Genomic DNA, 6000 nt, shown 5'->3' with positions numbered 1-6000 from the left:
GATTCAGACAAGGAAACAGGGATGAATGAACCAAGGTATTTATTGTAACACAGGGAGAGACGGAGTGCAGACCCGGGGAAGCTCAGATGAGTTGTAGGAAACCAGATGTGGAGAATGAGATTGGAGTGAGCTCGGTTGGGACAGGGTAAACAGGTCCGGAGGGGAATCCAAGGGAGTGGTGGTGAGCTGAATCCAGAACAGGGTAGCAGGGTGGTGAGATGTGGAACAGGAGACAGGAAACAGAGTCAGAGCGGCAAAACTGCAATGAGAGGATAAACAGCATCAGGCAGGGAAACCGGCACAGCAGGATACAGGATTTGAACTTTTTTAGGATAGGGGCAGCATTCGGAATTTTGGATGAAAAGTGTGCCCAGAGTAAATTGTCTGTTACTCAGGTCCAGAAGCTAGGATATGCATATAATTGATAGATTTGGATAGAAAACACTCTAAAGTTTCCAAAACTGTTAAAATAATGTCTGTGAGTATAACAGAACTCATATGGCAGGCAAAAATCTGAGACAAATCCAACCAAGAAATGGGAAATCTGAGGTTTGTAGTTTTTTTTAAGTGATTGCCTATCCAATATCCTGTGTCTGTGGGGTCAGATTGCACTTCCTAAGGCTTCCAGTAGATGTCAACAGTCTTTAGAAGTTGTTTCAGGCTTGTATTGTGAAAGGGGATCGAATAAGAGCTGTTTCAACAAGTGGTCAAGCTGAAAGACATTAGTTTAGTCTCGTGCGTGGCCGTGAGCAAGACGCTCGTTTTCTTTCCTTTGTAATGACAACGGAATTGTCCGGTTGGAATATTATTGAAGATTTATGATAAAAACATCCTAAAGATTGATTATATACATCGTTTGACATGTTTCTAATAACTTTAATGAAACTTTTTGGACTTTTCATCTGGACTTTGTGCCCGCGCTTTGTGCATTTGGATTACTGGACTAAATGCATGAACAAAAAGGAGGTATTTGGACATAAAGATGAACTTTATCGAACAAAACTGTCATGACGTTGCCCTCTTTGGGTTTTCTATGCACCATCCCCCTACCTCTGTCTCCCCTACCCAGGCTCTGTGAGAGCGGTCGTAAATTCCTAAGAAAATGTCCTGCCTCATGGCCACAGTATAAAGAGAGAGTGGGTTTCATAGAAAGAACCAAGGAATTCTTCCACCTCACAGAATTGGAGACCCGAACGACATTTATGTTCTGGAGAAGGTATAAAAGATCGGTGAAGAATCCAGCTACGAACTGGTCCGTTTGGTACAATTTTGTGAATCTCATGAGAGACAACACGGCCACATTACCATGGTGCTGTTTATATAATCGCCTCAGTTGTGAGACTTACATCTAATGGTTGTATAAAATTAATGATTAAGGATAAAGCTATTTGGAATATGTTGGGATGCTTGTAAAATGTTAATGTGAGAGAATTGTATTTCTGTTTAAACTTTCACCAAGTCATCGGCATGCCCCCATGAACAGATGGGACCTGGTGTCATGAGACAGCCTTTTTCTGCTATTCCCGAATATAACCCCCACCCAGGGTTTCTATCACCAGACCGAGCTTACCTCCATTACGAGTGGCTAAAGGTTGGAGACCAGCTTACCTCGATAACGAGAGGGCCAAGGTTTGACCATGCATTCCTCGTTCTGAACTTTAACCATACCACGTGGTTAAACTCTTAGACTATCGATACCGACAGAATAATAAGTCTTTGATATTAATTACTAGTCTGCAGCTAGGAATTCGGTATCATTGAACGCGAAGACCACCGAAACATCTGTCCTATAACAACATTAATGAATGTCACTCTGAACTACCCATCCTAACCGAGAGAGAGAGAACGCGAGGACAAAACTCTCCAACAGAAACAAACTTTTCAACAAAGATCCCAACGACACACTGAGCATATATATATATATATTGATTGCAATTGTTCCCGAATGAGTGAGCGTTCATGTGCAAAGACTTAGCATTTCAATTGTTATAATCATCAACTCTTATCAACCTTTTGTCTAACAAGCCGCCATGCCGGTTTAGCCCACTAGGGAACATTCCTTTATCATTTCTTTGTAACGATACCTACTGTTTGTTATGCATTTCTGTGAATTACTTAGTTAGTAAATAAATGATTTTAAGACAATTGATGTATGGATGACTCATAGTGAAGACTGGGTTCGTGCAGATAACCAACAATTTACGACGTTTGGAATGAGACTGACGAGGTAAAGAATATATCATTAATCCGAAGACTAATAGATCAGATATTATGATATCTGAAAGATATATTAGGAAAATTATAACTTTGTAATCTGAATATTTTCCTTGGTGCCCCGACTTCCAGTTAATTACCGTTACACGATTAATCAGTTTAATCGCGTAATAATAATTACAGAGAGTTATTTGATAAATATGTCTTCAGTTTTAATGATGCCAAAGACATGACAAAACAAACATTTATTGTCTAACATGGAGACCTGGGAGTGCCACTTGTGTCTTGTGGACAGATATTGTCTTCCCATGTCTGTCTTGCTTATCTATTCTGACAGGTGCCGAATGGGAGGAGAAAAGGTTGAAGCTGGAGGTCCTGACTTTGGCTTCCCTACGAATAAAGTTGGCGAACATCCAGAATGGAGGGAAGGTGACATTGTTTTCTAGCTTTTGACCTGTATGATGTCCACTTTTCCTGCAGGCCATACGGGAGCTTCCCTACGATAGTGCTCACCCCTCTGGATGTGTCCAGGTAAATCAAATTAGAGGTTGGCCGATTATGATTTTTCAACGCCGATACCGATGCCGATTATTTGAGGGCCAGAAAACCCGATGCCGAATAATCGGCCGATTGTTTTATTTATTTATTTGTAATAATAACAATTACAACAATACTGAATGATCACTTATTTTAACTTAATATAATACATCAATAAAATCAATTTAGCCTAAAATAAATAATGAAACATGTTCAATTTGATTTAAATAATGCAAAAACAAAGTGTTGGAGAAGAAAGTAAAAGTGCAATATGTGCCATGTAAAAAAGCTAACGTTTAAGTTCCTTGCTCAGAACATGAGAACATATGAAAGCTGGTGGTTCCTTTTAACATGAGTCTTCAATATTCCCAGGTAAGAGGTTTTAGGTTGTAGTTATTATAGGAATTATAGGACTATTTCTCTCTATACGATTTGTATTTCATATACCTTTGACTATTGGATGTTCTTATAGGCACTTTAGTATTGCCAGTGTAACAGTATAGCTTCCGTCCCTCTCCTCGCTCCTACCTGGGCTTGAACCAGGAACACATCAACAACAGCCACCTTCGAAGCAGCGTTACCCATGTAGAGCAAGGGGAACACCTCCTCCAAGTCTCAGAGCGAGTGACATTTGAAACGCTATTAGTGCGCACCCGGCTAACTAGCTAGCCATTTCACATCGGTTACACCAGCCTAATCTCGGGAGTTGATAGGCTTGAAGTCATAAACAGCGCAAAGTGCTATTTTGAATGAATGCTTACGCTCTATCAAATCATAGACTTAATTATAACATAATAACACACAGAAATACGAGCCTTAGGTCATTAATATGGTCGAATCCGGAAACTATCATCTCGAAAACAAAACGTTATTCCTGTTACATTGCACAACCTTCAGTGTTATGTCATAATTACGTAAAATTCTGACAAATTACCCAAAGTGTTGCATATACCCTGACTGCGTGCAATGAACGCAAAATGACACAATTTCACCTGGTTCATATTGCCTGCTAACCTGGATTTCATTTAGCTAAATATGCATGTTTAAAAATATATACTTCTGTGTATTGATTTTAAGAAATGCATTGATGTTTATGGTTAGGTACAGTCGTGCAACGATTGTGCTTTTTTTGCAAATGCGCTTTTGTTAAATAATCCCCCGTTTGGCGAAGTCGGCTGTCTTTGTTAGGAAGAAATAGTCTTCACAGTTCGCAACGAGCCAGGCGGCCCAAACTGCTGCATATACCCTGACTCTGTTTGCAAGAGAAGTGACACATTTTCCCTAGTTAAAAGAAATTCATGTTAGCAGGCAATATTAACTAAATATGCAGGTTTAAAAATATATACTTGTGTATTGATTTTAAGAAAGGCATTGATGTTTATGGTTGGAGCGTAACGTCGTGGAGTGCAATGTAAAGCAGGTGGTTAAAGCGTTGGACTAGTTAACCGTAAGGTTGCAAGATTGAATCCCTGAGCTGACAAGGTAAAAATCTGTCGTTCTGCCCCTGAACAAGGCAGTTAACCCACCGTTCCTAGGCCGTCATTGAAAAAAGTCCAAAAATACCGATTTCCGATTGTTATGAAAACTTGAAATCGGCCCCAATTAATCGGCCATTCCGATTAATCGGTCGACCTCTAAATCAAATCAAACTTTAATTGTCACATGTGCCAAATACAACAAGTATAGACCTTACCGTGAAATGCTTACTTACAAGCCCTTAACCAACAGAGCAGTTCAAGAAGAGTTAAGAAAATATTTACCAAATAAACTAAAGTAAAAAATAATAAAAAAGTAACACAATAACATAACAATAATGAGGCTATATACAATAGGCCAGGTAGGTAGCCATCTTGCTTTGCAGCTTTGATTTCCAATAGTAGATCTCCAAGGTCACAGAGTCTCTGGAGTTCTTTAATTGTCACCTTGGGGAAGTTCTCCAACTTGGCAAAGAGAGCCCTTTCAATGGCTTTTGGTGAGCTGTAGCTTTCCTCAAGTCTCTCCCAGAGCATCATCAGCACTGCTGGCGGATGTCTGACATAGACTGCCTTTATCCTACAGCCAGGTACGATAGGCCAGGTAGGTAGCCATCTTGCTTTGCAGCTTCGAACTCCAATAGTAGATCTCCAAGGTCACAGAGTCTCTGGGGTTCTTTATTTGTCACCTTGGGGAAGTTCTCCAACTTGGCAAATGAGAGCCCATTCAATCGCATTGGGTGAGCCGTAGCTTTCCTCAAGTCTCTCCCAGAGCATCATCAGCACAGCCAGCACAGCCATGGACTGCCTTTATCCTGGGTGCTCTCGGAAGACTGTGAGCCAAGCCAAGGTCTTCTCCCGCTGAAAGGCCTAGCTCTGATGTGGTATTACGGAAGGAGGCTTTCCAAGCCCATCGAATGTGGTTAACCCTGTAGCGACCAACTGGCTGCGGGCAAGGTACTTGGCAAGGTCGTAGGTGGTGGGGGTTACGCCATGGTCACCATGAGTAGAGGCTCTACAGGGGTTCCCATGGGAACGAGTAGGAGACTGCTGGTGACTTTCTTATTTTAGCCCTCCATTCCTCTGGTTGTTGACCTTGCTCACAGTGGCAAGGGTCATATGACCTGGTTCAAGCTCTTCGTCTGTCTGTTTGGTTGGTGGCACAGCGCACATTACATGATGTAACTGTCGGCAGAGGCACGTGGTTCTTCGTCTCTCACTCTGTTGAACTGCTGACTTGAAGTAAGGCTAGCATGGTCTATCGCATAGTCTAATGTGCGCTGAAGGCGTTTTTGACGTGGGACTGAGGGTGAGACCCTGCCGGCCAAACCAAGATCTACTTCCGCTAGAGCTCCCTCCAGTATTTATGCCTCAGCTTGTGCAGCATCTTTCTCTTCCTCTTCCTGCAGGGCATCCAAGGTAGCTTCGAGGCGGGCCTTCTCAACCTTAATGTCTATCTCTCTCCTCGCATAAGCTGCTCTGGCTTGGGCTACTTCTGCTTTGGCTAAATGTACAGTAGCCCTTATCCAGCTATCCAGTTAGCTAAACACTCATTTAAATAACTCCGTGAGAAGCAGGGTACCGTTTTGGAAGTTTCCTTATTAAATCACAATGTGAAACTGCAACTAACACAAAAGTAACAAACACATGACCACTTTAATTTACTATTTTTATTTTTTACAACTTTGACTTTTACTACAGTACATTCCTAAAGAAAATAATGTAATTTTTACTCCATACATTTTCCCTGCACACAAAAGTACTTGTTACATTTTGA

The sequence above is a fragment of the Salmo salar genome, chromosome ssa06 (assembly GCF_905237065.1).
Source record: "Salmo salar chromosome ssa06, Ssal_v3.1, whole genome shotgun sequence".
NCBI classification, from domain to species: domain Eukaryota; kingdom Metazoa; phylum Chordata; class Actinopteri; order Salmoniformes; family Salmonidae; genus Salmo; species Salmo salar.
This window is presented reverse-complemented; position numbering follows the sequence as displayed.